General features: G+C 41.6%; 2 protein-coding genes across 2 annotated transcripts in view; one reads left to right on the top strand and one right to left on the bottom strand.

The window, feature by feature from the left end:
- LOC124789881 overlaps positions 1-26,484 on the bottom strand; it is a 612,342-nt gene that overhangs the window by 316,868 nt on the left and 268,990 nt on the right. The gene's annotated exons all lie outside the window — the stretch shown is intronic.
- LOC124789880 (D-glucuronyl C5-epimerase B) overlaps positions 6,894-26,484 on the top strand; it is a 418,486-nt gene continuing 398,895 nt past the window's right edge. The window contains exon 1 of the mRNA XM_047257396.1: positions 6,894-7,014. The gene's annotated coding sequence lies outside the window, so the exon portion shown is untranslated. The remainder of the gene's footprint in view (positions 7,015-26,484) is intronic.

Below are 26,484 nucleotides of genomic sequence, written 5' to 3'. Positions count from 1 at the left end.
ACCAACCATCAAAATACATTTAAATAAACACAGGAGGATGTACAGGAGAATAATCAATTATAATCGGGTGTGAGTACCTAGATTTCCCTCTATGAGCATTTGAAGGTAACTCGTAGAATGTAATCACAACAAAGACGGAGCTATGTGACGGCGTAAGTTTCCATGAAGATGGCGTGAAGGTATCGAAATTCACCATCCAGGGCTGGCGGAAGACGACGTCAGAGACGCGACAGCAGTTGGCAGCCAGGGTGTCAAGGAACTGTTCCTCTGGAAGACGACGGCTTCGCGCCCTCCCATCGGCATGATGAAGAACGTGTCGGGTTTCATCAGACCATCCAACGGTCTGCCACTGCGCCAACGTCCTGTGCTGGCGGTCACGTGCCCATTTCAGTCGTAGTTTCCGATGTCGTGCAGACAAGAGAAACTGTTGACGTACAAAAGTCCTCTGAAGAACGCTGTGAAGTAACTATCATGGTGACTGGGGACAGAAGAGTATCATATTAGGTATAAAACAGTATATTACGTAGCAATTAGAAATGCTATGATGGCCGGAGACAGAAGTGGTTTTAATATTAGGTATAAGCAGTATACTATGTGGAAATTAGCACTGTAGATCGGTAGATTGCCGTAAAAGCATCAGGGAGACGTAAAAATGGCCGAAATGTCACAAGTCATAAAATGACAGGTCCAAATGTTAAAGTAATATGACGTGTCATTTTCGTCCTCCGCCAGCACTGGATGGTGCAAATCGATACCGTCACGCCATCTTCGTGGAAACCAACGGCGCCTCATAGCTCTATCTTTGCTATAATTATGTTCTACGAGTTACCTCCAAATGCCCATAGAGGGCAATCTACGTACTCACAGCCGATTACAATTCATTACTCTCCTGTACATTCTTCTGTATACATTTAAATGTATTTCAACTAACTGCTTTATATAGCAACTGTTTATGTGATGTTATATAAGTGTTTTGTTAATTTATGTACAACTATTTTATGTGTACATTATTTCAAAAACGCTTTTTATGTACTGTGTGTACGATTGGCTGTTATTGACGTAATGCGGTAAGTGGTAGGCGGAATGTCCAGTGCTTAACCCATAGATCCTCCAAAATGGTTCAAATAGCTCTGAGCACTATGGGACTTAACATCTGAGGTCATCAGTCCCCTAGGACTTACAACTACTTAAACCTAACTGACCTAATGACATCACACACGTGCATGCCCGAGGCAGGATTCGAACCTGCGACCGTAGCGGTCGCGCGGTTCCAGACTGAAGCGCCTAGAACCGCTCGGCCATCACGGCCGGCCATAGCCCCTCTACCCTGATCAGCAGTTGTCGTTCGTGCATTCACGATACCTGTTCCGTTCACCGCCACCACATGCCATCATGGCTATAACTTATTTAAATTTTGATCTTATTTCATCTATCTTATATCAGCTGTTATTCCTTTAATCTATATTGCACTTACTTTTCAGTGCTTATGGTCTGAAGATGGTCGCTATTTGACCGAAACATGTTGCCGTTTTTTAATAAATGTTCTACTGCGATCTAGAATTTCTTTAATGTCAGTACCGCCATTAGACTGTTGTTTATTTGCAGCGTTACATTTACACTTACACAATCATGATTTCGGCTTCAAATACATCAGTATGCCATCTTAGGCACTGCATAACACTTACAGCACTTGATAATGGCACTTTGGAGCCGAAATCATTATTGTGTAAGTGTAAATGTAACACTGCAAATAAACAGCAGTCTAATGGCGGTATTGACTTAAAAGAAATATATTATGACTGTGGCCCCGCATTATGGAAAAAATTATCTAGCGATCTAGAATGTTTTAATTTTAATTGTAAAATGTTCAATTAAGATCATTGTTTCCTTCTGCACGAAAATACTTTCAAAAATATACACACATTGTTAATTACATTGCACTCATTATCAGCTGATGTCACAACCACAGCGATGTTGCCCGATTTCCAATTTACGTTCCGCGACTTCTTATTTGCTAGGTACAGAAACAGAGTCAGCTTTCTTCTCTATCGAGTGAGACGTTATGCCTATAAAGGGGACATTGTGTAAGTATTATACATTCCACAGCGTTGGGTAAAGCGTCTTCCAGAAAATAAAACGAAGGATAAAACATAGTTGAAAGTGTTATGTGAAATGATATATTTTATTATTCTTATTGTTATTCATATGTTTATGTGCTCGTTCACTGTGCAATTGCGAGAAAATGCCGAAAATGTCATTTCTGAATAGGATGCAGGAACAACGCACTGGAATGCAGATGAATTACCTCCACGATGGATCGGCAGTGAGGCGCGTACGGTTCTCGCATTACACCAAGTCGCCTGTCACAGTCCGGTTTGAGGTGAGGGTCTGTAAGAGGTGACAGCTATGTCTCTCACTTCCAACAACTTCGGCGAACTGGGATGCCGCAAAGAACCAGCAGTGAATGCTGTAGCTCCAGACATAGATCGAACTAGTATAAGCGTCTGGATGCTTGTCGTGAAGAGCACATTGAGCGTTAGTGAATGGTAAATCAATGTTTTGATCCTAAACGTAACTCTAAGAAAAAACGAAGCGTGTATGTGCTTGTTTATAGAAGACAGGCCCTTGTAAAGTCCGACGGTCCTTACGGAATAAGAAACTCTTATGCTACATGCGTAACTAAAAATTCACCTCAAGTTTCTTGTTCAGTGAAGTCTCACGCAGAGACGCGCATTTTTTTCTTAAACTGAACTGACTATTAGTGCGTCTGCGAGATAAATGTTCATCCTCTCTAGGCAAAGTATGAACGTTTGAACAGACATCCAACGCCATGTGTTGGTAGTGCACGCACACAAAGAAGTTTTACTGTACGAATGATGTGTACAGGATGTTAAACAATATAAAGTTTCAATATTTTGAGAGGTAGTAGTATGGATCAAAATAAGGAAAAACTGTACAGTAAACATGGGCTCCAAAATGCATACCTAAAAAAGCCGTGAGCACGTCTTCATCTTCGCTACTGTGAAACACATATCTTCTCCTTTAAACTCGTTGCAATCGGGAGGCCAACTTGCCAACGTACTGGACCTCCCAGAGAAATCCATTGTCCGTTAAATGTGTGTGTGCATGAGGTGTTGTCGGACATTACGGAGAAAATGTACTGGTGATCCATCATTCATGAACCAAACCTGCAACAGTTGTTGGAATGGTGCATCCTCTAGCAGGACAGGCAAGTCGTTTGATAGGAATGTAAGGCCCTTTTAGTCTGGATATTTTTCAATACGCAGTGGATGGCTTCGACGGTTGCTTCCTTTTGCCAGGACATAACAGAAGGTCATGTCCACCATTTCCCGTGTGGAATAATAGGCTTCTATTATGCTGGTAGACGCCAAGATAAAACTACAATGTAAAAACATTTTACAAACTTGCCAAACACGGTTTACAGTAACAATATTAATAGTTTTTTTCAGCACGCTGAATCTATGTGCAATAAAAGCGGAATCTGTCTTCATTTGTTCACTACTTTCCATAGGTCGTTCGTAATAGCAAAGAGATTGCAGTACAAGCGATGTTTTTGATAGCGGCATAAGTGACCAAGCACTAATAGCTCTTGAGGTGTGAATTTAGAGCCCATGTTTATTAGACCTTTGTCTTATTTTAGCCTGTACTACCACCTCTCACAATATCAAATACTTCTTGTTAACACCGTGTATGCAACGTATATAATAAATAGGGAAGATAAAGATACGAAATAACAACAAATTATTGTGATGTTTAGAATGTCTAACAGATTTACCTAATATTAATTTTAACTTCATCGACCACAAAGCAGCACCGCATTCAATCAAGCCACTTACGTCATCATCATCATCATCACTGTCATTATCATCATCAGCTGCAGCAGCCGCCCCGTTTGTCATCATCTGCTGAATAAAGATCTCCTCGAGAGTTTTCCGAGGATTACGATGCTCGGCGGTAAGCATCCATGCTGGCCCTCAGTGTTTTCTGCCATCTGACCTCATCCTATTAGTTCATCACACCCGTCATACTTATCTCTCGCAATTCAGCAAAGAACTTCGTTGGTCCATATAACATCTGTTCGCCCGCCAACATGATCTTTTCCATATAATTTTCAGTACATTCACAATTACTTGTTTCTCCCCAGTCTGTTCCCTGATCGAGTCGTTTGTCGTTCAGTCTCTCCTAGCAACTCCCGAAATGTACCTCTAAACTGCTGGCTGAGAAATCCTATTTTTTAAACGATTTCTGCATTAAGTCAAAACTGATAAAACACTGACTGTAAACTTGCCATTTCAGACAAGTTAAAATCTTCACTTTCAAAACTCAACTTAATTTACCAGATACATCTCAGGTTATTATTACTGTTGTGTTTAGTTCCTTTGCTGCTGATCCATTTCCAAATACATCCAGTAGTTCTAGAACTTTTGTCGTAACAAACTGAGTCCTTGGGACCAGCATGCGTTCCAATGCCTCTTTTTCTTTCTAAGTAGGTACACAATAAATGAAAGAAATGTTTTTTGTGCATTACATCACATTTTAAAAAGTCTGTTCAAGCGCATTAGAATATATAGTATTTTTGGTCTTTCCGTTTTCTAAAAAAACCAATAAATTTCACATTCGTGAGCAAGCAACATACGGAGTGTTCAAAAAAATCTCTCCGCAGTGCCATATGATTGTTAGCCGCGCGTGCCTTATGCCGCAGTGAATATACCGAAATGAAACTCAGTGAAATACAAGTTATTAATTTATTGAATATTCATTTTTACTTACAAATTTTCGCGTTAAGCGTTGAAAGTGTCCCCCCTGTTTGAATGTACAATTCAATTCGTCTAACCATGTTTCCAAACACGTTTCTTCTGTAACAGAAGCTGTGAAAGTGGATATTGCAGTTTTCAATTCATCGATGGATTTTGGACGGTTTTTATAGACAGTTGCTTTCGCTGCACTCCAAAAGAAAAAGTCAGGTGGTGTTACGTCAGGCGATCGTTGGGGTCAAAGTCCTGTGAAATTATGCGATCATCAAAAACATCAGCAAGCAGTGACGTTGAAACGCGAGCTGTATGGGCGGTTGCACCATCTCGTTGAAAACAACCGTTCAGTATTTCGCTTAACACAAGTTCTCCTATGAATGGGTACAGAATATCACTGCAGTGTCGTTGAGCACTTATTGTTTCGTTGAAAAACCCAGGCAGGCGAACAATCATACGGCATGCGCGGCTAACAATCATACGGCACTGCGGAGAGACACTTTGAACACCAGTTATAATTGACCATGTGAAAAAACACGGATTTTCCACATTTAATCGACATATTTGAATTTTTTTGCCCGCAACTTCCTTCGCTTATACATATGTCACACACACACACACACACACACACACACACACACACACATAAAATTGTACAGATATTTCATCTGTATCTCTAGCGAATTTCGACCTGCAGTTTCATCTGATTTCTGAGGAAATTTGTAACTCTGTCAGCAACTGATTACTGTTTTGAGGAAAATGATTGTCAATGACATCTGAATCTCCGCTATTGACTCTAGAGAGAACATTTAATGTATCTGTGGTATTGAGAAGTGTGGCGTGATCTTTGGCTCCGAAACACGCTGAAAAAATCACTCTTTCTCACGATGTGATTGATACTTTGAACAACCCAAATATCACAGGTCGAGCGTCTTACTTTTAAAGTATTCTACTCAACTTATGCAGGAAGAAAATACAAATATTTTATATAAATAAATGTGTACACAAAATTTGCTCGGAATTGTACGAGACATGTCTAAGTTACGCTTTCACGTCACCCATTTCCATCGCAGGGTTTCTAGCCCTTTCTTGCTGTCACAGTGAATTTTTGCAGACAGCAAGTGATAAGTGATATTTTCTGAAAAGTTCCTTCAGAGGTTACAGAAATACTGCTGATATGCCAGTGCCTTTGACCCCTCTCCATCCCCCCCCCCCCCCTCCGCCCGCTACCTACAGGAGAAACGTCATCATAACTGTCACCGATAAATCTAGTGAGCGAGAAAACCATCGATATGATACTATGTCGGTCGTTATAGAATATTTTTTCTCACCCCTAGGGGTGGTTGGAGTATATCGCTTCCACCACACTTTTTCTGCAAATAATTATAAAGATAATGAGTCATGTACGTACAGAATCTGACTGAAAGTGCATCAGATGTTAACCTTCTTATCACCGCCTTTTTACGCCCCTCCCTGTGGGTGTGAGGTGCTTGTTAAACTCCACAGAAACCTTCGCAGGCATTCGCCAAGCAACTCAATAAAATTTCATTTCAGTCGAATGAATGGCCTAGGAATGCATAGAAAACACTCATTTTTATATATTATATTTGTAATATTTTGTTTTAATTGTACTTTCATACTTAGGATATACTCGGTTTGATCGTTTTTCGGCTTTTTTATATGTCAAAAGTAGAACCCTGTTTCACAGCTTGGGACCAAGTCGACATCAACATAATTAGCTTCTATTGATGAAAGCATCTTGTAAATGCAGTTTATCTTAAAATATGACCCAGCAACAGTTCATAATATTTTACTAATAAGAGAAGCCACAAACAGATCACAAAGCAAAGAATATTTACAATAATTAATATGCCTGCAAGAAACTAGTTCGTTTCTCAGTAGCTTGACAGTCGTTACTCAGTAGCTCCCGTGGTCGTTAGCGAGACTGCCCAGTCGTTCCTACTGAGGTTGTTTTTTTCTATTTACGGCAAGGCCGTTGCTGGCGGGCTCTCAGGAGAGACAATGCGCATGCGTGTTCGCGTAAGTGTATAGCGAGTGCAGAGCACAGAAGTGGCTCGCGCCGGCCAGCAGTCGTGGGCCAGAAGTGCAGTGAAGTGGCGGTCGTATATTTAGTACATGTTACACACACCGAGTCTGTTGTTGCGTCACGATCCACAACTGACGGAGAACATCCGGATGCGTATCTTTTGCAGTGGCGACTTCTGCTTGAGAACACCAACTCCAGGTATGTCCGGCATATGTTTGGCGTCACAGCTCTCAGACAGAAACTGGCGTTTCTTAGCGCCAGTATCCGCTGCAATGGATTACCCCCGATAACTACGAAGAAGCACCAAGACACGTTCATCATTGTCACATGTCAGTAGGAAGACCAGAAAACTTCACGCGCAGACCTGTTGTTATGTATCATTGATATCTGATCATTGATAAGTGATTCATTCGTTTCCAAAGCTCTAAATTTTCCAAGGTATTACATGTGCAAATATGATTGATGCGTGAATACAACGGTAAACTCGCCAAGTTTGCATTTTGCATTCTACCAATGTTCTATGAGTGCCCCTGCGCTGACAGGACACACATAAACGTAGGAGTGAAATTCGTTCCATACCTTGCGGAGAAACATCCTGTCAGCGGTCATCAGAACAGCTTTGATGCCTAATCTGAGGTGCTTCAGTGTTCTTGGCGGTGGGGTACAGGAACACGGTCCTTAATGCAGTTTCCAAGGGAAAAAGTAAAAAAAGACGTTAGGTCAAGAGACCTGGGGTGGGGGAGGGGGGGAGGGGCGAAGGAAACAAATCCACATCAACTTCACCACTACGACCAATCAAAAGATGCGGGAGGTCTTCCTTTAGATAGCAATGAACATGGATGCCCCAATGAGGAGTAGTGCACTGTCTCGTTGGAATATAAAACTTTCAGAATCATTAGTCAGTTGTGGCAACAGCTTCAACTGCAACGTAATTATCAATGTAAGAGGTACCAGTCACAGCCTTCTTATAGAAGAAAAACGACTCACACAGCATCGTCTGTGACACTGCACGGAAAACACTAACCTTCGGCGAATCTCGTTCGTGCGCCACAATTTGTGAGTACATATTTTCAATGCCTCTCACTCTTACATTGTGGTGATTAAACTTTCCAGAAAAACAAAAGGTTGTTTCATCTCTGGATATCAGCTTGAAGCCGAAACGTTCATCTTCAAGTGCTTCCTGCATTGTGAAGAAAAAATTGGAGGCGCTTCCATTTTTAATTGTTGCACAAGTTGCCGGCGGTATGGTTTGAAACGTAACCGCCGTCGCAAAATCTTCAACATTGTCTGCTGCGGTATTCCAAGTTCGTCGCTTGCGCGGACTGTTGATTATTTTTGGGCTGCGTACGAAACTTTCCCTCGCTCTCTCCACGGTTACATCTGACACACTTAGTCGACCGGTGCTTTTGTTTTGATAGGGACAAGCAGTGTCCCTATTATTGTCGAAATCAACGCACAATTCTGCCTTTACATGGCGATTCTTTTCGATAATTCGTTCTGAATGCACGCTGTGCTGTTATAACGAAAAAACATCTCGCATATTCCAACACACAAAAACTCTCTCCTTGCTTTGTCGCCATTTTGTCAAGACACTCCACTCGTAGCGCAATGCAAACTCTGTGAGAATACTGTTAGGAAACAAATGAATCTTTTGTCGTAGTCCTGAACTGTACATTCCATTACGACGGACAAAGCCCAGTCGTGTGATCATCTCTATTGCAACCTTCTCAACATCTTACACAGACTACGCATACTGCATTAGGTTGGTTGGTTTGGGGAAGGAGACCAGACAGCGTGGTCATCGGTCTCATCGGATTAGGGAAGGATTGGGAAGGAAGTCGGCCGTGCCCTTTGAGAGGAACCATCCCGGCATTTGCCTGGAGTGATTTAGGGAAATCACGGAAAACCTAAATCAGAATGGCTGGACGCGGGATTGAACCGTCGTCCTCCCGAATGCGAGTCCAGTGTCTAACCACTGCGCCACCCCGCTCGGTACTGCATTAGGGAAACACAGTCATTGCACTGTAATTTTTTTATTACTTATTTCGGCCCCAGGCCACGTAAGCAGCATCACTACCATTTCTGCTTATTACCATGGAGTCATAAGATGATTTGAATATGTCACATAGCCGGCCGTTGTGGCCGAGCGGTTCTAGGCGCTACAGTCTGGAACCGCGCGACCACTACGGTCGCACGTTCGAATCCTGCCTCAGGCATGGATGTGTGTGATGTCCTTAGGTTAGTTAGGTTTAAGTAGTTCTAGGTTCTAGGTGACTGATGACCTCAGATGTTAAGTCCCATAGTGCTCAGAGCAATTTGAACCATTTGAATACGTCACATAATAGCTCGTTTGAGCACTCTTTGACGGGCTGCTATGTAACCTGTTCAAGTCATATGATGACATGATAAAAAGTCGAACAGTATTTCTTCAGTCACATTCACCTCATTTTAGAATGACCGCGTACTTCGAATGTGGAAAGAGAAGTGCACTATGGTTAACCGAAAGACTGATGAACACAAGTGCTCTAAAAAGAAATACGAAAAATCTGTTATATAAAGCAAATAAGAAAAAATGCACAAACGATTCAAAAATCTGTTATATAAAGCAAATAAGAAAAAATGCACAAACGATTCTTTATCGGAAACCGGTTAACTGAGTTTCAAAAAATAATTCTCATTCTTCCTAAGGAACATTCCATGGACTCGCACATACCGCTTACGTAGGGTTCACAGACACACTATTGGGATAAACGTAGGACACAAGACGCTAGTAAACAATCATCACGTGCTCCAGTCAGTCGTTGAATCGAGTGAACACTTGCGAGAATGCTGCTGCTGACAGGAAAATTTCAGTGTAGTGTTCTTTTGACTCATTAAGGACTGAACACTGGCCAGACAGGGACGGTTTGTAGGAATTAGCAGAAATGCTTTCAGCTACAATTCCGGCCTTCGCCTTTAACGCAAGCGGTAAGAGTTCACGTTTCTGTCCTTCCTTCTTGCGTCTTTCGCTATGTGACATGCTTTAACCATTAAAAATATGTACTTCACATCCATTCTCTGTCAGTGTTTTTGGAACATTTTACTCGATTCACCTCTTCATTTAATTGCGAAGTATGGGTACGTCTTTGACCCAACAAGGACCGAGTATACAGTTCGCGACCTGACTGTGAAATGACACCGATATCAACGAACATTTATTAAAAGGCTAGTCTACGTTGCACAGTTCCATAGGTCCAGTGCCAACTTTATCTAATGACTCATATTTGGTATTCAAGGCACACTCTAGACACAGTGGACCTCGGAATATTGAATTCGTTAACGATTTCCGAAATGGAGTATACTATACGTCTAGCTCCAACTACCATTCGGCGTTCAAAGTCTGTTAAATCCCGTTGTGTCTTTCTCACGTGATTCACGTGAGTACAAACGACAGCTCCGCCAATGCACTGCCCTTTTATACCTGTGTACGCGATACTAGCACCACCTGTAAATGTGTAATTATTGCTATCCCGTGACTGGTCACCTCCGTGTATACAGGGTGTTACAAAAAGGTACGGCCAAACTTTCAGGAAACATTCCTCACACACAAATAAAGGAAAGATGTCATGTGGACATGTGTCCGGAAACTCTTAATTTCCATGTTAGACTTCATTTTAGTTTCGTCAGTATGTACTGTACTTCCTCGATTCACCGTCAGTTGGCCCAATTGAAGGAAGGTAATGTTGACTTCGGTGCTTGTGTTGACATGCGACTCATTGCTCTACAGTACTAGCATCAAGCACATCAGTACGTTCCATCAACAGGTTAGTGTTCATCACGAACGTGGTTTTGCAGTCAGTGCAATGTTTACAAATGCGGAGTTGGCAGATGCCCATTTAATGTATGGATTAGCACGGGGCAATAGACGTGGCGCGGTACGTTTGTATCGAGACAGATTTCCAGAACGAAGGTGTCCCGACAGGAAGACGTTCGAAGCAATTGATCGGCGTCTTAGGGAGCACGGAACATTCCAGTCTATGACTCGCGACTGGGGAAGACCTAGAACGACTAGGACACCTGCAATGGACGAGGCAATTCTTCGTGCAGTTGACGATAGCCCTAATGTCAGCATCAGAGAAGTTGCTGCTGTACAATGTAACGCTGACCACGTCACTGTATGGAGAGTGCTACGGGAGAACCGGTTGTTTCTGTACCATGTACAGCGTGTGCAGGCACTATCAGCAGCTGATTGGCCTCCGCGGGTACACTTCTGCGAATGGTTCATCCAACAATGTGTCAATCCTCATTTCAGTGCAAATGTTCTCTTTACGGATGAGGCTTCATTCCAACGTGATCAAATTGTAAATTTTCACTATCAACATGTGTGGGCTGACGAGAATCCGCACGCAATTGTGCAATCACGTCATCAACACATATTTTCTGTGAACGTTTGGGCAGGCATTGTTGGTGATGTCTTGATTGGGCCCCATGTTCTTCCACCTACGCTCAATGGAGCACGTTATCATGATTTCATACGGGATACTCTACCTGTGCTGCTAGAACATGTGCCTTTACAATTGCGACACAACATGTGGTTCATGCACGGTGGAGCTCCTGAACATTTCAGTCGAAGTGTTCGTACGCTTCTCAACAACAGATTCGGTGACCGATGGATTGGTAGAGGCGGACCAATTCCATGGCCTCCACGCTCTCCTGACCTCAACCCTCTTGACTTTCATTTATGGGGGTATTTGAAAGCTCTTGTCTACGCAACCCCGGTACCAAATGTGGAGACTCTTTGTGCTCGTATTGTGGACGGCTGTGATACAATACGCCATTCTGCAGGGCTGCATCAGCGCATCAGGGATTCCATGCGACGGAGGGTGGATGCATGTATCCTCGCTAACGGAGGACGTTTTGAACATTTCCTGTAACAAAGTGTTTGAAGTCACGCTGGTACGTTCTGTTGCTGTGTGTTTCGATTCCATGATTAATATGAGTTGAAGAGAAGTAATAAAATGAGCTCTAACATGGAAAGTAAGCGTTTCCCGACACATGTCCACATAACATATTTTCTTTCTTTGTGTGTGAGGAATGTTTCCTGAAAGTTTGGCCGTACCTTTTTGTAACAGAGGAAAGCAATTGAATCCACCACGGCAAAGTCCATGACTTGGGGAGGGGGCATGAAGGTATAGCTATTGTTAATCCATAACACCAAAATGAATTACTTAGCGTATCGGAGGTGGTGTTCCACAGCATCTCACACAGTAAACTGACTTCCCCAGGCAGTTTTAGGTTGACCTTCAGTTTAAGTACCATACAGCAACTTGGTACTTTTTCACATCTAGAAAAATCATATCCAGACATGAAAGTTGCGATATGCGACAGAAACAGTACTAGGATCGATCGAGGATTGAACGCCCAACCCTACGTATATTTGTACCTTGATACTCGCTTAGAATACGTGCACAGTGGCACAGACAATGGTCGTCGGACGCCGTCGCCAGATGTCGTCCAATAACATCGTCCAATAGCATACTCACAGTACGTCCGCTCTCTTTCTTCAGTTTTTGCGGGGACAAGGTGGCTAGTTTAGGTTAGAATCTATTGTATGTATGAAGCAGGTTACATTTTAACTTCTTACGAACGGATGCATACCGCGACACCTGTTATTAGAGACGAGTGCTGCATTGCTGCTTTTTCTACCACAAAGATTCCGAATGCATGTGAATGAGCTAGATCTGTCTCGAAAATAAGAGGCGAGCATTGTACATTCTGTTCTGTGCAATCGGATAAACGAGATAAGTTTTACGAATATGTGTTATCACGGAAGAAACGTTCTGTTACATACGGGATAATTTGTGGTGACCTTGTAAAGCAAGTTACGAACACTCGCTTTCGCTGTATTTACTTAAACTTGTGCAGATGCACGCCAGTTCAATGATTTCATTTATCGTAAGAGTGAAAGACAAGCAGAATGTTTAGCATAAGTTACTCTAAACACCTGAAGCACTGAAAAGTGGAAATCATGCCGTACACCAAATTTGTAGAACACATATAACAGAATTACCACCATGCTGGCATAAAATGCCAGTTAACAGTAAATAGTAATTTCTAGACAGCTACATACCAAAAAAAAAAAAAAAAGATCCACTACAGTATTATAAGTGTAAGATACGCCACCCTTCTCAACTGAGCAAATTTTTCGAGGTCGTAATTTACGTCTAAAATTTCCAATAAAGATTTTGCCTACTTGTGGTTTCAAATTAACGTGTGATATTAGTCCATAGAGTCCGAACTATATGTCGATTATCATATTTCCATCGTCAGGATGATACAAACTCTTCTTTCTTGGAATAAATTAAGCAGTTCCTCATACCCCAAATTGTGTGTGTAAGAACGTTGGTCGATTTGACGGAAGAAAATAAACTGATTTGAATTTCACCGACTGTCGTCCGAAGTGTGTACGTTCTGACGATGATATCGGCTATTGTGTGGCCGTGCACGTAATGGTTTGCTTATTATAAAAGATCGGTCGCGTCTTCGGCCGATATCAATCGTCGGTGGAATCCACCGATATCGGTGCCATTGTGATCTCAGTCACAGGTACGTGTCCGGGCTAGGCGGCGCAGGGATTGCACACTGGACTCGGGAGGACGATGGTTCAAATCCACGTCTGGTCGTCCAGATTTAGGTTTTCCGAGATTTACCTATATCGCTCGAAGAAAACGCCGGGACGGTTCCTTCGAAAAGGGAAAGCCCGATTTCTTTCCCCAAATCCATAAGAAAATTCAAGTTTGTGCTCCGTCTCTAATGACATCGCTGTCGACGGGACGTTAAACTCTAATCTTCCTTCCATTTTTTATTCCACGAATCGATGTCACGCAGCTACGAAAATTAACGGAATTAACGGGTAGGTAACTCTCTGCTATATAGTTCATGACCATCAAGAATGTAGCTGACTTAGTATCTCAACGGGAGCAGAACGAGCACGGTCACATCTCGCTCATAATAGTGGCGGCATTCCTCTTGCTGTCGAAGCTTCGAGCCAGATGCACGGAATTTTAGCGACGCTAGAATAAGCGCCGAGAAACAAAGCTTGAATAAGCTTTCGTGCCGGCGGGACATCTATTGCCGTCGCTGATACAGGCCGCAGTTAACTTCTCGCGGCGAAAGAAAGCTACTATCATGTATGTGTGCCCGGAACCGACTCAGGAATATTAAAAATCTTCGTAAACCGGGACCAAGTATACCTGTAACAATCGGCACTGGTGTGTTAGAAGCGGCCCCTTTGAAATGGGACTGCGTTTTTAATGCGTTTTATCAAACAAAAATTCGACGTTATTTATACATACTGCATCATCAATCAATATGAATTACGAATATACTAGAAATATGCCACACACTCTCACGCTCTTAAGGCACATCATAGTAAAAGACAGAGCAAGACAAATGGGGAATAGTATTCTGTGCTTTCCTCAACAAGGTTACGTACAAAATATTCTTTAAATTGTTTTCCACAGCTATCACAAGGAAAAAAAAAACATTTTGATGCAGAGTCAGTAAGGAGAAGAGGTACATGCTTCGAAGGGTGATAGTGATTCCGAACAAAAAACTTCAAATGGACGTGCGCCCTATTCCGAATTGTTTCCGAGGTAGAACACATTTAGTGTACATTGTTACTTATTTCCTGTATTATTTATTTTTCACATCTATCGTTGTAGAGTAGAAAGAGCTCAGACGAAGAATTTGATACGGGACACTTCTGGTCTATAAAGTCGGGAAACTACCTCAAATTGGCCTACAAAAATGACGTAAGCTACAGCGCATGTGCGTCGCGCGAGATTTTCAGTATTCTCGCTCTCTCTTCGTGCAAACTATTAGCCCTAGAGGAAAAAATGAATAGCTCCTTTTTTGTAGAAAATTTAATGTAGTGTGATTCTGTGTTGAGGCACGATTTCGCTGGAAGGTGTGGTTCCTGAGTTATTGAAAAAAAAAAAAAAAGAAAAACGTACAAATGTGATTAAACGTTTTTTATCTAGGTAACCGTCCGTAAAAGGGTATATGTCCACATGACTTTTTCGTTCAAGATCATAATGCTATCACCCCACAGAGTATGATACCTTTCCTTCTGACTCACTCTGTATATTGACACCACAAAGCTGCCAAAATTTCTTTGTTCAACAGTATCGACAGTACGCCATCTTCTAGAGGACTTCAAAATTTTTTAAATTTATCTCTACCATATGATTATAATTTTAACTAATCAAGGAATCCTGATATGGTCCTCAATGACCGAAGGCAGTCCAGTTACTCCCCCTTACTAACGTCGCAGGAGCTAGATATTATTTCTGTCACCATAAGATAATAAGCTTGTTAGAACTGTTCCACACCCACGTTCCATAGACTTCTTTTCCCTTCCGCTATTTTTCGGCCTGTTCATCGAATTCATCACTTTGTCCATTTGACATAGTAGCGGTAGTACTCACTTGTACAAGCACATTTGGCCGCCAGCCGCGGTGGCCGAGCTGTTCTAGGTTCTTCAGTCCGGAACCGCGCGACTGCTGCGGTCGCAGGTTCGAATCCTACCTCGGGCATGGATGTGTGTGATGTCCTTAGGTTAGTTAGGTTTAAGTTGTTCTAAGTTCTAGGTGACTGATGACCTCAGATGTTAAGTACCGTAGTGCTCAGAGCCATTTGAACCATATTTGGCTTCTACATTCATCTGGTTTTAATATCTGAATATACTGTAGTACAGAAGTTATTTGATAAGAGTCTTTTTAGGTTTTGTATCGATGCTGTCATAAAGTGTCAGGTATCTTTGTACAACCATTTATGTGCAGCTATGAATCCTCGCTGGAGTTTTTGGACTATCTGTTTAGTATCAAATTATATGACGATGGCCTAAGAAGCCGAAAGTCGTTTGATAACAAGCTGTTAAATAAATATTACTGTGGAACATTAATACTGTGTATTGAAGTTTTAAATTATCTTATAAATCTACTTATCGCTGTAACAATAGGTAGCCCTAGAATACGTCATGACATCGTATATCCCAGGATACATCTCCGACAGACTTGTTACACGGTACTCTTAACACAAAACTGTGCATGTGGTGTACACCATTTTCAAAACTGTATGCCTAGCAGACGATGATATACTGCCGAAACTAGTTCCAGAACAATGAAGATCTTTGCAGATTTGTCGTCGTTATTCTGAAATGAGCATACCCTCAGCTCCCTCTCATAATTTAAGTTTTCGCGGACTGCTAACGTCGCAAGTTTCTGTTGCCTCTGCTGTCCAGTTGGGGTTGTACGGCAGTTTGGAAAAGGATACAATGGAGCGGCTTTGCTTTATTTTATTAGAGATAAACATCCCCTTTCCTTGTCCCTTACCACGCCTGGAATGTCTGTCTATACCATATGGATGAGTGGTCGAGTGTTTTTCAGATGTAACAATACCAATCTAAATATTTTCGAGATATCCTCTAATGCAAAATGCTGCAAATCCGAGGCCTCGCCGCTTTTTCGCGCCACTCTACTGGCTAGCTCAATGGCGCCATTCCCTTCCTTACAAAGAACCATTTTCCGTTTTCAGCGGACGGTTGGAGACCGGTTTTTAAAGTCAGCCATAGTGGCCGACGTCCTGGTGTGGGTATGTCCGTTCCTCTGAAACGCGACAATGTAAGACAGGTTGCTTTGTGCAGGTTAGGATGAGGATAGACTTGAATAAATCAACGCTTTAATGCCCTGCTACTAATTATTTATGTTTTCAGTGAAGCTCAGGCTTTCAGTCAAATTGATTTCACATTTTACGTGCGATCATACAAATGTGCATTGTTGTTCGTTCGTTACCGACCCCGTGGGTTTATTATGTTAGTTGTTACTAAGTTTAATATTTCATGTTTCGGTATGTTTGTTCAACGCCAGTGACTTTGCGGAGTGTTAATTAGTTGTGACGTGCTACGTGAACGAATTTGTTCCGTTGAAGCCAATATCTTTTTTTGTGCATCGTGACTGCTGATCCACCGGGCTATCGCCTTCTGATCCAAATTTCCGATTATTATTCTTTCAGCTAATCGCATTCAACGAGATTTCCACATTACATGCAGCCGGCCGAAGTGGCCGTGAGGTTCTGGGCGCTGCAGTATGGAACCGCGAGACCGCTACGGTCGCAGGTTCGAATCCTGCTTCGGGCATGGATGTGTGTGATGTCCTTAGGTTAGTTAGGTTTAATTAGTTCTAAGTTCTAGGGGACTAATGACCTAAGCAGTTGAGTCCCATAGTGCTCAGAGCCATTATATGCAAGCGCAGTCCTTTTGGTTTACTTTTTCCGCATTATACGACGGACAGCTTGAACACATACTTTGTGTGGCGCTGTCGACCACGTGTCTTCGCGTCGGGGTGTTAAGAGTTAAAGATCATTTCCATTAGAGAGCGCAGAACTCACTGAATGTAACGAATACATGCTTACTGCTATTAGTAAACGGGGCTCTGTCCTACCCTGTCCATCCGTAGGCGCCCTCTTTTGTTGTGTCGTACTAATTACATTGAGTCTAACGAATCCCCACACGCATGATAATCGCTCCATGGTTCAGATTTTATTGAAATACTCGGGTTTTTGTAGGTGTGATGAAATTAGTACTTCTCGAACTTTTGTCTGATTGATTATTCGGGGTGAATCGACCTACTCCTTTTATTAACTTCCAAAGCATAAAATTGTATAATTATTGCTGATAAAGTAATTAATTTGATAAATAATACCTTGTGTAAGGGACCTTTATTCGTGATGTAGATATATGCATATAAGTATTCGTTATACTCAGTGTAATTAGTACGATGCAATAAAAGAGGGAGCTTACGGATATACAAGGGAAGGACAGAGCCACTCCGCAAAGTAAAACACATTAATTCTAATAAAATTGGTTCACTGAGAATCGTAAGCATGTAAACAGAGATTCGTTACACTTAGTGTAATAGAAATGATCTTTAACTGTAACACCCCAAGGTGCGAACACTTCTTGGACAGCACACCACAAAGGATAGCTTCAAATTACCGGACGTATAATGTGAAAATAATAACCTAAAAGGACCACGCTTGAATATAACGTGGTAAGCTCGCTGAAGATGATTAGATAAAAAATAATAAGCGGAAAGTTGGACCACAAGGGGACGGTGTGGTTAACCATCACTCATGATGTGGAGAGGGAAATTAACAAATGCTCAATTGTTGCGATTGGTTCCTGGTTGATTCACGCTTTTCACATTCTTTGCTCCTTTTAATAATGCCATGTGTGTTAAATGATTATGAGATTACATTCGCAAGAGGTAATATCCATGTAATATACACTATGTGATCAAAAGTATCCGGACACCTGGCTGAAAATGACTTACAAGTACGTGAAGCCCACCATCGGTAATTCTGGAATTCAGTATGGTGTTGGCCCACCCTTAGCCTTGACGATAGCTTCCACTCTCTCAGGCGTACGTTCAGTCAGGTGCTGGAAGGTTTCCTAGGGGAATGGCTGCCCATTCTTCAAGGAGTGCTGCACTGAGGAGAGGTACCGATGTCGGTCGGTGAGGCCTGGCACTAAGTCGGCGTTCCAAAACAGCCTAAAGGTTTTCTGTACGATTCAGGTCAGGACTCTGTGCAGACCAGTCCATTACAGGGATGTTACTGCCATGTCACCACTCCGCCACAGGCCGTTCATTATGAACAGGTGCTCGATCGTGTTGAAAGGTGCAATCGTCATCCACAAATTGTTCTTCAACAGTGGGAAGCAAGAAGGTGCTTAAAACAGCAACGTAGGCCTGTACTGCGATAGTGCCACGCAAAACAACAAGGGGTGCAAGCCCCCTCCATGATAAAACCAATCACACTATAAGACCACCACTTTCGAATTTTACTGTTGGCACTACACACGCTGACAAATGACGTTCACCGGGCATTCGCCACACCCACGCCCTGCCATCAGATCACCACATTGTGTACCGTGATTCGTCACTCCACACAACGTTTTTCCACTGTTCAATCGTCCAATGTTTACGCTCCTTACACCAAGCGAGGCGACGTTTGGCATTTACTGGTGTGATGTGTGGCTTACGACCAGCCGCTTGTTAATCTCGCGTACAGGGCTATGACACAAGTGACACCCAATCATCTGACCATGTTCGAAGTCCGTGAGTTCCGCGGAGCGCTCCATTTTGCTCTCTCACGATGTCTAATGACTGAGGTCGCTGATCTGGAGTACCTGGTAGGAGGTAGGAGTACAGTGACCTCATATGAAAAAAACTTATGTTTTTGGGAGTGTCCGGATATTTTTGAGCACATAAAGTATTGGATCTTAGTACGAGACATTGATCCACAGAGAAATGACTGGTACAAAATGGACTTACAGAATCCCAAGCGTTCTACTGATTGCGTGACTTATTGTCTTTATTACCAAATGAACTAGTGCTTAGTCTTTCATTTAATGTTGGTTCGGTACGACCCTTGCACGCTCGGTGTGCGACGATATTGTTTCTATACTATAAGAGCAACAGAAGTAAAGCATTTTATCATGACTGTCTAAGTAACATCGTTCATCACACAATATCCATTAAATATGGTGAAAGAGGTAGCTCTTTCAGCAGAGTAATTGAATGTTTCGAAGAGTAAAAGTCAATCTTTGCGATCCCAAGGTTTAGTTTAAGCAAGTACTTCTTCTTCACAACCATTAACAGACATCGGCTTCGAAAACTAACTGACCTCTTTTAATGCATCAAATCACGTTCAGTCCTGCCTTCAAGAAAAAATTAAGTTGCCATAGTTTTTCCTACCGTATTCACAAGTGAATCAAAATTTACTTACAATTAGTGGTAAACCTGAGAGCTCATGCCGAACAAAAATTAAAGGACAACGAGTAGACTCTTTGACGGATTTGGATGGTTTGGATCACTGTCTCCCACAGTTCACTGACTTAAGGGGGGTATGACGTCAAACGGGACGACTTGGAGCAGGAGAGGCCCCAGAGGACATTTTAATTTCCACTGTCTATACTTTTACGAATAAATTTATAAAACTTTGTCAAAATGGCCAGAAAGGATTCAGGATTTACACTCAAAGCAGTGTAAGTTCAAAGATATAAGAAAATAGTTTTTTCTTTTTACATTTGAAATTTGACCTTTTTTTCACTTACCATTGGCTGCACTTGTTGCTATAGGTACACTTTTCTTCATAAGTAAGGGAGATTCTTCGATAAATTTTGCACAGCATACAAACCATACTTACAGGTGTATGAAACTCTAGAATTTTCCAAATCTATTGAAAACTGTGGTAAAAATTGAGATAATTAACTATATAATTTGAGTTTTTTCTGAACATGTAGTTTAAAATGTAACAGCACCTTCATTTTTTCATAAATTAAATAATTTCTAGAGTTTCATACAGCTGTTAAGTATGGTTTGTATGCTGTGCAAAATTCATCGAAGAATCTCTCTTACTTATGATGAAACGTGTACCTACAGCAACAAGCGCAGCCAATAGTAAGTGAAAAGATGATGAATTTTCACATGTAAAACAAAATTAATTTTGTTATTTTTTGAACTTCCACTGCTATGATTGTGAATCTTGAATCCTTCCTGGTCATGCTGACAAAGTTTTATGAATTTATTCGTGAAGGTATACACAGGTGAAATTAAAATGTCCTATGGTCTCTCCTGCTCCAAGACGGCCCGTTTGACGTCCTACCTCCCTTAGTGCACCACATGAAATAAATCTTCAGAATAGTCAGGGACGATGCAATCAGTACATACTGTCTTAATTGAAATTCCCTTGCAAAAAATCTCATGCCGATGGAAGGATGAAATACGTCCGCGTTAAACGTACAAAGTACTAAGTACTTGCTTTTAGCTGGTATTAAACATAAAATAATAACAGGAACAAATAAGTAGAAAACTAGAACAAAGTAGTTAATACGAGATATTATTTGCCCCTCCCACGTAGCTACCACATCTCCTCAATAATGGTGTGCTGTGTTCTCACTAACTTGAGCGATAGGGGCTATTGGCTGACAATTCCATTTCTGAGTAAATATATGCGAAAGTCTGGAAGATGCCTTAGTATCCATGACGGGCTGCAGCACGTCTCCCCAATGCTGCACACTATTCAGACCTGGTGACAGTAACCAGTCCTTGGGGTGTACGCCCCATCTTCAACAAATTCGTTCTTCAGGACAGCTGTGATGACATTGGTCACATTGTCTCCCAACATGAATTCGGGACCAAATGTTCCTTTGAGAACTGACAAGTGGCTGCAGTACCTCATCCCTGCCTATGACCACTGACAGAACTACTCTGATCATCAACGGCGTAGCGAAGCTTTGTAGACATGTCTTACATAAAACTGCCTTGAAGCAATTCCTCGCTGCCGCCAAACTAGACCTTCTTCGCTGTTTTCCTGCGAGTGTGTCATTTATCACCCACGACCAGAATTGATGTAGAACTGTGTAGCAGAAGTGTGTGCCTTCATTCACTGGTCTGCTCCGTTATCGCACTTGTAAACACGGCTGACTCACACTTCCTCTCGTACTCCAAGCGCAAAAAAAAAAGTCTGCGATAAATCAGAGTTAATAACGCAGCTAATTCAGTCGCAGTTTGAAAAAAAACCTGACAGAGGATTTGTTAAATCTTAGTCTCTCGTTTCATGCTACTACTTCTCAATACTTTTTAACTGGTAGCGGTATAATGTTCTTCTTGTAGGGCAAATATATCTTTAAATTTAAAAATTTGGCTTTTTCGTAATAAGTCTCGCCTGCAGTCAATAAGCAACCGACAAATCGTTTAATACGACACATTACCTTCAACAACTGGCTAAAATTAAATCTTAGATGATCCATCACAGAACTGGACTTGGGACCGCAGGTGGTCATAAATTTCTTGAAGTAAGGAATACTAACAGCCGTATTTTTTGGAAAATATATTAATTACGCCACTAGTTTCGACACTACATTAGTGTCATCTTTAGGTCGCTAGGCAAACTGAATAGTAACATTCAACCATCGGTACATAATGACAGGTATCATATATATTTACTGGTCTCATGAACTTTTGGCTACATGATGTGTGCTCTTCAGCTATCTTCAACTGCCAAGTTGCTGTAGTTGTTAGTTGCACAATCACAAATGAGGACTATGGTTATGGAGATGCGAATCTGTATGGGACTAGAGAAATTATTTTATATGTCAGTCCGATATAGAAACGTGGTACATTAACAATTCGTTTTTATTTTAGTAATTATTTGCTCTTTAGACTCATGTGTGTGTGAAATTTTTCATCTATTTCAATTACTTTGATCAGATTACAACAGAGACATGTGGTAAATTTCAGGTTTACTCCAGTTCACTTGACTCACTGTATTGCTTCCTCCTAACTACAACTCGAGAAAAGACCGTGAAGAAAAAAATTAGATATATTTGAGCTCACACACAGGCTTACCAGCAATAATTCTTCCTGCGAAACATTGAGTACTGGAACAGGAAAAGGGAGAAATGGCAGTGGCACACAAAGCACCCTCCGCCACTCATCAGATAAGAGCGCGAATTAACAGTGTCGTACAGGTCTCAGCTATGTGTAAAATATCAAGTATCTAGCTTACAATCATTTGCAAAATTTGTACGGAACAGACAGACAAGAAAGTAATATCAATCTCGTCTTCCACAACACCCCTCCCCCCCCCCCCCCACGCTCCTCCCTCCCCACCACTCCCCCTCCCCCCCCCTTTCAGCCTACTACCGTCGCATATTACCTGGAACGCATTTCGGTACTACCCACACAATATGCTGGTCCTACAGAGCAGCTAAGATGTCAGGCGTTACGAGCGTTCTTCAGCCAACCACACAGAGCGACAAGAAAGCGAGTCAATATTGCGGTTTCATCCAGTTCTGAACTGTATTTAAAATTTCAAGTGTCTAGCTCATCGGCAAGATGGTTTAAAATCAGCTGTAAAAAAATGGTTCCAATGGCTCTGAGCACTATGGGACTTAACATCTGAGGTCATCAGTCCCCCTAGAACTTAGAACTACTTAAACCTAACTATCCTAAGGACATCACACACATCCATGCCCGAGGCAGGACTCGAACCTGCGACCGTAGCGAATCAGCTCTAAAATTTGTGTGGAAGAGACAGTCAAGAAAGCAACCTAATAAAAACATGGTAAGAAGAATGTCAAGTGGACGGGTATTTCTGGACTTCTGTCTACATGGGAGAGAATTTTTGTACCCCACCTTTCTATGGCCGATGAAAGATTGATAACCTACATCAACACAGAATCAAAACAAGTCAACACTTAGAAGCCAATCAAGTTGCCCAAATTCAAATAATCTCTGTCTTCGAACTGAAAAATCGTAGCTGCCGTTTTTTGGGATGAAAAGGATCTTCATTTGTTACTTTCATGGAACGCGAGTCAACGATTGGCAAAATATCGTCCAGGATAGCCGCCGTCCACAACAACAAACGTCAAGACACCGATGCCTGTAACAAAGGATAAAATTTAGTACTTGGCCGGAAACTCACCCACCCTACAGGCCAACTCCATATCAATAGTCTTTTACCTCATCTGGCACTTCACTTGGTGGACAGCTATTTGAGGATGACGAGAAACTCAAAAGTGCTGTTGTCATCTGGTTCTAATTCCCTGTACTTTGATTCATGTAAAAATACGACAGTTTCATGTTGGACCAGGATAAGATTTTAACTTGTGCAAAGTTGTTGAGGCTTTCATGGCCACTTGTTGTCGTACTACCCTATTGGCTCTCGTTTCTGCATCTTCGTCCGAGATTTGTTTAATGATTTTTCTGATGTTCTGCGAGCACGAGTGACTGGAATTCTCAATGATTCACCATCCACTACCAGTGGCGGACTGCAGTAGGGCCCATGGCTTGCGCTAACGCCCGCGGAAGGCTTTTTACTGGTCATTGTCGCAGTAGATGTACCATTGTATCTTGCCGCCGTAGTTCGTTGCAGCACGGGAATCCAGTATTCGCTTGAGTCTTTCTCCTTCTTGTTAAAACTGTTCTCACGTTTATGAATTTCAATGGCTGCCATGAGCAAACGGGCGTGGTTGATCTTCGCCACAACGAGAATCTGTGTGTGAGCGAATTTTATTTGGTGACCGGTCTCACACAGCGTGTTCTCCGTTGTGGTAGATTTTTCCACCTGTCCCAATCTGGAATACTATTTATGTCCTATGGTCCTGGTATTGATGGATCGTCACGTCATCTTAACATAGACATATCCTCTCATAAACAGTATGCAGTATACACCAGTCACTGTGAGTGGATGGCTTCTGGCCTTTGCCGACCTGAGATACTCTCTGATCTCCTTGATCAGTTTGAACATAGTCTTGATCAAATATTTGCACTGCATTCCACTATAGTTTGTTCACTTTTTAACGAACCCTGATGCGGGGGAAGAAAGGTGGGGGAAGGGGGGGAGGGGTGCGGAAGGTTGGACGACGACTGTCGCAAAGATGAGGAACGGTACGGGGGAAGAGTTTTCGCCATTTTTCTCAGGGCTGATAACACATGTATGGCTTTTGCACCATGCCGTCATGCACTATGTATGGCAGAAATGTGACACAAACAAGTGATAAGGTTTCAATGTGGTACTTATTTGTAGCAAATAGTATGAAATTCAACTAACGCAGTTCTGACACAAATATTCAGTAAGTAACACGGGAACGACATTTAATATATTTATTAAGCTTTTACATCACAAGTAATATAAATTAGCTGCAATTTGTATGAAAATGCTGTGAGAAGATGCGGTCATTTGGATGCACTTTTTGATAACTTTTCTTATGTCTTGATCACACTTTTATTTTTCCAACAACCTTGCGTAAAGTCTAAATACGTAAGGTTGTTAGAAAAATAAAATTGTGGTCCGGACATATCAAAATTTATCAAAAATAAATATAAACGAGTTGTGCAGCAAAGTAATAAATTCACAATGGATTGTAGTAAAACAGAGTCCTAAAAATTCAGATAAGCTCAACGATTTTTGCCTGTTATCGATATCGATATTGACAAGATATCGATTCCGGATATTCAAAGACTTTCAAGAATGTTTTAAGCTTGTATTTTGTGTAATTTTGCATTTGGTATTGTAATTTTTCATTTATTTTATTAATTCTGGAGTTATACTAACATGCTGTGCTTACTGGCAATTGCACGAATGTCACAAATTATGACACTCGCAAACTCACTCATCAAAACCTATAGGATGCATTGACCTACAATCATCCAATTTGGCAAGAAGCAAGGTTTCGCAGTACAGGTAAAGGAAAAAACTCGCAAACTGTTAATCATTCCTCCAAGGGACCGTAGACCTTAGTTTGTGACATACATTTTAAAATTATACGTCTACCTACCCCTGAGAAAACGGAGTCTTCGGACAGACAGGAAACAAATGAAAAAAATTAACAATTTTCTAATCTTTTCCCCTTACTTGTACTGAGAAACGTTGCCAAATTTCATTTTACTAGATCGACTGGAAGTACCCTAACAGTTTTGATCAATGAGCTTACGAGGGTCGAAAAGGCGACGTAAGTGGCAGTATCTTTTGATCGAACTGACTTATAAGCTTAAATTTGTTCACACAACCTGTTTTGCTGCGTTATAGCAGCATCTTCAAGTGATATTACATAAAGAGGAAAGCATCCTTGTAATCAATATAATTAAAAAATTAAGGACAGTCGGTAACAGTAAACCTAAATGAAAAGTACTTACATTAGTGTTACATACATTAGCATGCCGAAATGCCCCACACATTCATAGTCACAAAATCTAACCACATGAGGAGGGCAAATAGACAACAAATAATAAAAAATGGTTCAAATGGCTCTGAGCACTATGCGACATAACTTCTGAGGTCATCAGTCGCCTAGAACTTAGAACTAATTAAACCTAACTAACCTAAGGACGTCACACACATCCATGCCCGAGGCAGGATTCGAACCTGCGACTGTAGCGGTCGCTCGGCTCCAGACTGTAGTGCCCAGAACCGCACGGCCACTCCGGCCGGCCAACAAATAATAACCGGCAAACAAGTAATAACCGGCAGAGCACTGGCGCGAATAGTGCAGGGGATGTGTCACTATGGAAAGAAGAACCGTAGTTAATGTAATAAATAAGATTAAATATAATAAACGAAGCATAAAATATCATCAGCAGACCGTCTGTCTGAGAAGCTTAACCAATTAACCAGTCCCGTTACTACAAAGGTAAAAAAAAAGAGAAGCGAGAAATTAATTAAGCTATTGGGCCTACATGTGCGTCCAAGTGGAAATGGATTGCACCTGAAGGACTAAAAGTATTAAAAAACCTTATTAGATTATAACTATATTTAAGACACTCACCAGTGGCAAACTAATCGAAACTGAGAATCAACATATCGGATAGTAGGAGACACCATTCATAATGGCAAACGTAGGCAACCAGAAGAACAGATTAATAAATCGGTTGACAAAATTTGAATGTCCAAATATGCCAATATTCAAAATTTACTTACCTTGTAATATGTTGAGGATAAAGCACTGGAGGCGGTTAGTTGTTTACAAAACTGGCGGGGATCGCCATATGTCCGGAGGGTAATGGACAAAGGAAAACCACAACACGTGATAGTCGCGGCAGGATTATGAACTCCAACTCCCCA

The sequence above is a fragment of the Schistocerca piceifrons genome, chromosome 3 (assembly GCF_021461385.2).
Source record: "Schistocerca piceifrons isolate TAMUIC-IGC-003096 chromosome 3, iqSchPice1.1, whole genome shotgun sequence".
Lineage (NCBI taxonomy): Eukaryota > Metazoa > Arthropoda > Insecta > Orthoptera > Acrididae > Schistocerca > Schistocerca piceifrons.
Note: the sequence above shows the minus strand (reverse complement) of the source record. Positions and strands in the feature narration are given on the sequence as shown.